Raw genomic sequence first — 7,894 nt, forward strand, 5'->3', positions numbered from 1 at the left:
TGAGTCACAATCTGAAAAGGTTCACCCAGTTATGTGTCTGTGGCATTTATGTATCCGGTGGTAATACTGGAAAACAAAGTGCTTAGGGCCACGGCCAAGACTCATAAGTAGCTGTGTTCAAGAATCAACATACTTAACTAGGAGAATCAATAACACTATCTGAAATTCTAGGTTCCTAGAGAAGCCAATCATTCTAAACTTCAAAGGAAAAAGTGAGATGCCAAAACTGTTCAGAAGCAAAAAGCTACAAGTCCCGCTCATCTAATTATAATTAATATTCATTGATATTCTGGAATTTATAGTTTATTCTCTTCTTTTTATCCTATTTGATTTTCAGTTGCTTGGGGACAAGCAACAATTTAAGTTTGGTGTTGTGATGAGCGGATAATTTATACGCTTTTTGGCATTGTTTTTATGTAGTTTTTAGTAAGTTCAAGCTACTTTTAGGGATGTTTTCATTAGTTTTTATGTTAAATTCACATTTCTGGACTTTGCTATGAGTTTGTGTGTTTTTCTATGATTTCAGGTAATTTCTGGTTGAAATTGAGGGACTTGAGCAAAACTCTGAAAAAGGCTGACAAAAGGACTGCTGATGCTATTAGAATCTGACCTCCTTGCACTCGAAATAGATTTTCTGGAGCTACCGAACTTCAAATAGCGCGCTCTCAACGGCGTTGGAAAGTAGACATCCAGAGCTTTCCATCAATATATAATAGTCCATACTTTATTCGGGAATTGATGACGTAAAGTGGCGCTCAACGCCAAGTACATGCTGCTGTCTGGAGTCAAACGCCAGAAACACGTCGCGACCCGGAGTTGAACGCCAGAAACATGCTATAACTCGGCGTTCAACTCTAATAAAAGCCTCAGCTTGTGGATAGATCAAGCTCAGCCCAAACATACACCAAGTGGGCTCCGGAGGTAGATTTATGCATCAATTACTTACTTCTATAAACCCTAGTAGCTAGTATAGTATATATAGGACATTTAACTATTGTATTAGACATCTTTTGACCACGTTACATCTTTGAACGTTTAGTTCTTAGACCTTGGGGGCTGGCCTCTCAGCCATGCCTGAACCTTTCACTTATGTATTTTCAACGGTGGAGTTTCTACACACCATAGATTAAGGGTGTGGAGCTCTGCTGTACCTCAAGTTTCAATACAATTACTATTATTTTCTATTCAATTCTCTTTTATTCCTATTCTAAGATATTCGTTGCACTTCAACTTGATGAATGTGATGATCCGTGACACTCATCATCATTCTCACTTATGAACACGCGTGACTGACAACCACTTCCGTTCTACCTTAAGCCGGGCGCATATCTCTTAGATTCCCCAACAGAATCTTCGTGGTATAAGCTAGATAGATGGCGGCATTCATGGGAATCCGGAAAGTCTAACCTTGTCTGTGGTATTCTGAGTAGGATTCCGGGAATCCGGAAAGTCTAACCTTGTCTGTGGTATTCCGAGTAGGATTCCGGGATTGAATGACTGTGACGAGCTTCAAACTCCTGAAGGCTGGGCGTTAGTGACAGACGCAAAAGAATCAAGGGATTCTATTCCAACCTGATTGAGAACCGACAGATGATTAGCCGTGCTGTGACAGAGCATAGGACCATTTTCACTGAGAGGATGGGATGTAGCCATTGACAACAGTGATGCCCTACATACAACTTGCCATGGAAAGGAGTAAGAAGGATTGGATGAATGTAATAAGAAAGTGGAGATTCAAGAGAAGCACAGCATCTCCATACGCCTATCTGAAATTCCCACTATTGATTTACATAAGTATTTCTATCCTATTTTATTTTCTGTTTATTATTAATTTTTGAACTCATCATAAACCATTTAATTTGCCTAACTGAGATTTACAGGGTGACAATAGCTTGCTTCATACCAACAATCTCTATGGGATCGACCCTTACTCACGTAAGGTATTACTTGGATGACCCAGTACACTTGCTGGTTAAGTTGAACGGAGTTGTGATCACATATGCTAAAGAGCCACTAAATAAATCTCATGCAAATACAAAGAGGGCAAATCACAATTTCGTCCACCAAAGACTCATGCAACGCAACCTATATACCTATGAATGCAACTATATGATTTTGCCTACATGATTAAAAATAGATAAGTTCTCTAAGATAAAACATGGGACAGATTTCACTAATTCAATTCATATTGTAAAAGCAGATAAATTTGTAAGAAGATAGCTCGTTGGTGCACGAAATTGCAATCACACTTTTGCAACCCCGCACAACTAACCAGCAAGTGCACTGGGTCGTCCAAGTAATACCTTACGTGAGTAAGGGTCGATCCCACGGAGATTGTCGGCTTGAAGCAAGCTATAGTTATCTTGTAAATCTTAGTCAGGATATCAATAATTATCAGGGTTGATTGTGAAAAGTAAAAGAACATGAAATAAGTACTTGTTTTGCAGTAATGGAGAACAGGTTGAGGTTTTGGAGATGCTCCATCTTCTGAATCTCTGCTTTCCTACTGTCTTCTTCTTCAAGCACGCAAGGCTCCTTCTATGGCAAGCTGTATGCAAGGGTTTCACCATTGTCAGTGGCTACCTCCCATCCTCTCAGTGGAAATGTTCAACGCACCCTGTCACGGCACGGCTATCCATCTGTCGGTTCTCAATCAGGTTGGAATAGAATCCAGTGATTCTTTTGCGTCTGTCACTAACGCCCAGCCCTCAGGAGTTTGAAGCTCGTCACAGTCATTCAATCATTGAATCCTACTCAGAATACCACAGACAAGGTTTAGACCTTCCGGATTCTCTTGAATGCCGCCATCAGTTCTAGCTTATACCACGAAGATTCTGATTAAAGAATCCAAGAGATATCTACTTAAACTAAGGTAGAACGGAGGTGGTTGTCAGGCACACGTTCATAGTTGAGAATGATGATGAGTGTCACGGATCATCACATTCATCCGGTTTAAGAACAAGTGATATCTTAGAATGGAAGCAAGCATGATTGAATGAAAAACAGTAGTAATTGCATTAATCCATCAAGACACAGCAGAGCTCCTCACCCCCAACCATGGGGTTTAGAGACTCATGCCGTGGGAAGTACACAAAGAAACGTGTAAAGTGTCATGAGGTACAGATACAATGTCAAAAGATCCTATTAATAGTAAGCTAGTAACCTAGGGTATACAGAAATGAGTAAATGACGTAAAAATCCACTTCTGGGTCCACTTAGTGTGTGCTTGGGCTGAGCATTGAAGCTTTCATGTGTAGAGACTTTTTCTGGAGTTAAACGCCAGCTTTTATGCCAGTTTGGGCGTTTAACTCCAATTTTTATGCCAGTTCCAGCGTTAAACGCTGGGAATTCTGAGGCTGATTTGCAACGCCGGTTTGGGCCATCAAATCTCGGGCAAAGTATGGACTATTATACATTGCTGAAAAGCCCAGGATGTTTACTTTCCAACGCCATTGAGAGCGCGCCAATTGGGCTTCTGTAGCTCTAGAAAATCCACTTCGAGTGCAGGGAGGTCAGAATTCAACAGCATCTGCAGTCCTTTTCAGTCTCTGAATCAGATTTTTGCTCAGGACCCTCAATTTCAGCCAGAAAATACCTGAAATCATAGAAAAACACACAAACTCATAGTAAAGTCCAGAAAAGTGAATTTTAACTAAAAACTAATAAAAATATACTAAAAACTAACTAGATCATACTAAAAACACACTAAAAACAATGCCAAAAAGCGTATAAATTATCCGCTCATCACAACACCAAACTTAAATTGTTGCTTGTCCCCAAGCAACTGAAAATCAAAATAGGATAAAAAGAAGAGAATATACTATAGACTCCAAAATATCAAGGAAACTTAGCTCCAATTAGATGAGCGGGACTAGTAATTTTTTGCTTCCGAACAGTTTTGGCATCTCACTTTCTTCTTTGAAGTTCAGAATGATTGGCATCTATAGGAACTCAGAACTCAGATAGTGTTATTGATTCTCCTAGTTAAGTATAATGATTCTTGAACATAGCTAGTGTATGAGTCTTGGCTGTGGCCCAAAGCACTCTGTCTTCCAGTATTACCACCGGATACATACATGCCACAGACACATAATTGGGTGAACCTTTTCAGATTGTGACTCAGCTTTGCTAGAGTCCCCAATTAGAGGTGTCCAGGATTCTTAAGCACACTCTTTTTACTTTGGATCACAACTTTATTTCTTTCTTTTTCTCTCTCTTTTTTTTTTCTTTTTTTTCGATTTTTTTTTTGAATTCACTGCTTTTTCTTGCTTCAAGAATCAATTTGATGATTTTTTCAGATCCTCAATAACAGTTCTCTTTTTCCCTCATTCTTTCAAGAGCCAACAATTTTAACATTCTCAAAACAACAAATTCAAAAGACATATGCACTGTTCAATCATTCATTTGGAAAACAAAGAGTATTGTCACCACATCAAACTAATTCAGCTAGTTTCAAAGATAAATTCGAAATCCTGTACTTCTTGTTCTTTTGTGATTAAAGCACTTTTCATTTAAGAGAGGTGATGGACTCATAGGACATTCATAGCTTTAAGACATGAATTTTAAATTTTATTAATTATGAATTAAGAACAAGACTCAAAAATAGATATAAGATGATACTAAAAAATAGAAAACAAAAAAGAAAAAATTTAAATAGGCTCCTAATGATAGAGGTTTTCACAGAGTTAGGACTCAACAACCTTGATTTTGAGAAGTGGATGCTCCCTCAAATTGAGGGGAGAATTTCTGGCGTTTCAGCTCTTGGAGTTCACGCCCCTGCTTCTCTTGTTCCTTCAGCAATTTGCAGAGCATGCAGTTTTGATTCTGCTGTTCTTCCTTAAGTTGCTCCATAGTTTCTTGCAACTTGGTGATAGATGCTTCTAGGCTGGGCCAGTAGCCAATTTCAGAAAATTCAGGGAGGAACTCCTGCGCCCTCCTTTTGATAGAGTTGTCTTGCATTTGTCCTTCCATTGACTTCTTGGTGATTGGATGTTCAATGGGTATGAATTCATCTACTCCCATTTTTACCCCAGCCTCTTTACAGAGCAAGGAGATCAAGCTTGGGTAAGCCAATTTGGCTTCAGTGGAATTCTTATTTGCAATTGTGTAGATCTCACAAGCAATCACATGATGAACCTCCACTTCTTTTCCAAGCATAATGCAATGAATCATCACTGCTCTCTTGATAGTGACCTCAGAACGGTTGCTAGTGGGCAGTATGGAATGCCCAATAAAGTCTAGCCAACCTCTTGCAATTGGTTTGAGGTCTCCCCTCTTGAGTTGGTTTGGGACACCCTTTGAATTGGTTATCCACTTAGTTCTAGGGAGGCATATGTCCTCTAGAACTTGATCCATCCCTTTATCTGCTCTCACCATTCTCCTATTAAAGGATTCAGGATCATTCTGCAGTTGAGGCAATTTGAAGATTTCTCTTATTTTGTCCAGATGGAAGTACATAACTTTCCCTCTGACCATGGTTCTGTAAGTATGATAAGCAGTTCCAGTCATTCTCTGCTTATCTGTTAGCCATAGATTTGAGTAGAATTCCTGAACCATATTTCTTCCAACCTTTATCTCAGGATTGGTTAGAACTTCCCATCCTCTGTTTCGAATTTGCTCTTGGATCCCCGGATATTCATCTTCTTTTAGATCAATTTTAACTTCCGGGATCACTGACCTCAGACCCATTATTTTGTGATAATGGTCTTCATGTTCTTTGGTTAAGAACTTCTCTTGATTCCAAAGATTCTTTGGATTATTCTCTTTCTTTCCTCTTAAATTGGTTTGTTTTTCCTTAGGAGCCATGACCTTGATGAATCTTGGCTTAGTGATCACGGAAAAGCACACCAAACTTAGAGGTTTGCTTGTCCTCAAGTAAAAGAAAGGAAAGAGGAGAGAGAGGAGAAGAGCAAATTCGAATGGTGTGGGGGGAGTGGTGAGGCCGAACGTGTTTTTATAAGGGGGAAGGAGTATTCAAAAAAATTGAAAGGGGATTTGAGAAGATATGGAGAGAATTTGAGAGAAGGGTGAGTTTTTGAACAAGATTTGGGATTGATTTGAGAGAGATTTGAAGAATGATTTTGATTTTTGAAGATTTGAAAGTGAATGATGAAAGGTTGAAATGTGTTTATGTAGAAAGGTATGGGTAAGAGAAGGAAAGTTTGAAAAAAATTTGATTGGAAAGCAAAATCTTGGTCCCCCACCTTTCTGGCGTTAAACGCCCAGAATGGCATCCATTCTGGCGTTTAACGCCCATTTGCTAGCCAATGTGGGCGTTTAACGCCAAGCCAGGTGCCCTGGCTGGCGTTAAACGCCAGAATTCCCTTTATCACTGGGCGTTTTGCTAAACGCCCAGGATGCTGCACACCTGGCGTTAAACGCCTAGAATGGTGCCCATTCTGGCGTTTAACGCCCAAAATGGCACCCTTACTGGCATTAAACGCCCAGAATGGTGCCCATTCTGGCGTTTAACGCCCAAAATGCCCCTTACTGGCGTTTTTTCGCCAGTAAGCTCTTTTTCTCTGCTTTTTGCGCTGAATCCTTCTCTAACTCTGTGAATTCCTTCAATTTTGATAATTGCCTCTGTAGAAATAAAACATATAACCTGCTAATGACTGGGTTGCCTCCCAGCAAGCGCTTCTTTATTGCCTTTAGCTGGACCTCTACTGAGGATCATTCCAGCCTCAGTTTTGAGCATTCCTGCTCAAAATTGCTTTCAAGATAATGCTTGATTCTCTGTCCATTAACTATGAACTTTTTGTCAGAATCAATATCCTGAAGCTCAACATATCCATATGGTGATACTCCTGTAATCACATACGGACCCCTCCATCGGGATTTAAGTTTTCCTAGAAACAATCTGAGCCTAGAGTTTAAGAGCAGAACTTTTTGTCCTGGCTCAAAGACTCTGGATGACAACTTCTTGTCATGCCACTTCTTTGCCTTTTCCTTATAAATTTTTGCATTTTCAAAGGCATTGAGTCTGAATTCCTCTAGCTCATTTAGCTGGAGCAGCCTTTTTTCACCAGCTAACTGAGCATCCATGTTTAAGAACCTGGTTGCCTAGTAGGCTTTATGTTCCAGTTCCACGGGCAGATGACAGGCCTTCCCATACACCAGTTGGTATGGAGAGGTCCCTATAGGAGTCTTGAATGCTGTTCTGTATGCCCACAGAGCATCATCCAAACTCTTTGCCCAATCCTTTCTTCGGGCCATCACTGTCCATTCTAGGATTCTTTTTAGCTCTCTGTTAGAGACTTCAGCTTGCCCATTTGTCTGTGGATGATACGGAGTTGCCACTTTGTGGCTAATTCCATATCTGACCATAGCAGAGTATAGCTGTCTATTGCAGAAATGAGTGCCCCCGTCACTGATTAGTACTCTGGGCACACCAAACCTGCTGAAGATGTGTTTCTGGAGGAATTTTAGCACGGTCTTGGTATCATTAGTGGGTGTAGCAATTGCTTCTACCCACTTAGATACATAGTCCACTGCCACCAGAATGTAAGTGTTTGAGTATGATGGTGGGAATGGACCCATGAAGTCAATTCCCCAAACATCAAACAATTCTATCTCTAATATCCCTTGTTGAGGCATGGCATATCCGTGAGGCAAGTTACCAGCTCTTTGGCAACTGTCACAGTTACGCACAAACTCTCGGGCATCTTTATAGAGAGTAGGCCAGTAGAAGCCACATTGGAGGACTTTAGTGGCTGTTCGCTCACTTCCAAAATGTCCTCCATACTGTGATCCATGGCAGTGCCATAGGATCCTTTGTGCTTCTTCTCTGGGTACACATCTTCGGATCATTCCGTCTGCACATCTCTTAAAGAGATATGGCTCATCCCATAGGTAGTACTTGGCATCTGAAATTAATTTCTTTCTTTGCACTCTG

The sequence above is a fragment of the Arachis hypogaea genome, chromosome 4 (assembly GCF_003086295.3).
Source record: "Arachis hypogaea cultivar Tifrunner chromosome 4, arahy.Tifrunner.gnm2.J5K5, whole genome shotgun sequence".
NCBI classification, from domain to species: Eukaryota; Viridiplantae; Streptophyta; class Magnoliopsida; order Fabales; family Fabaceae; genus Arachis; species Arachis hypogaea.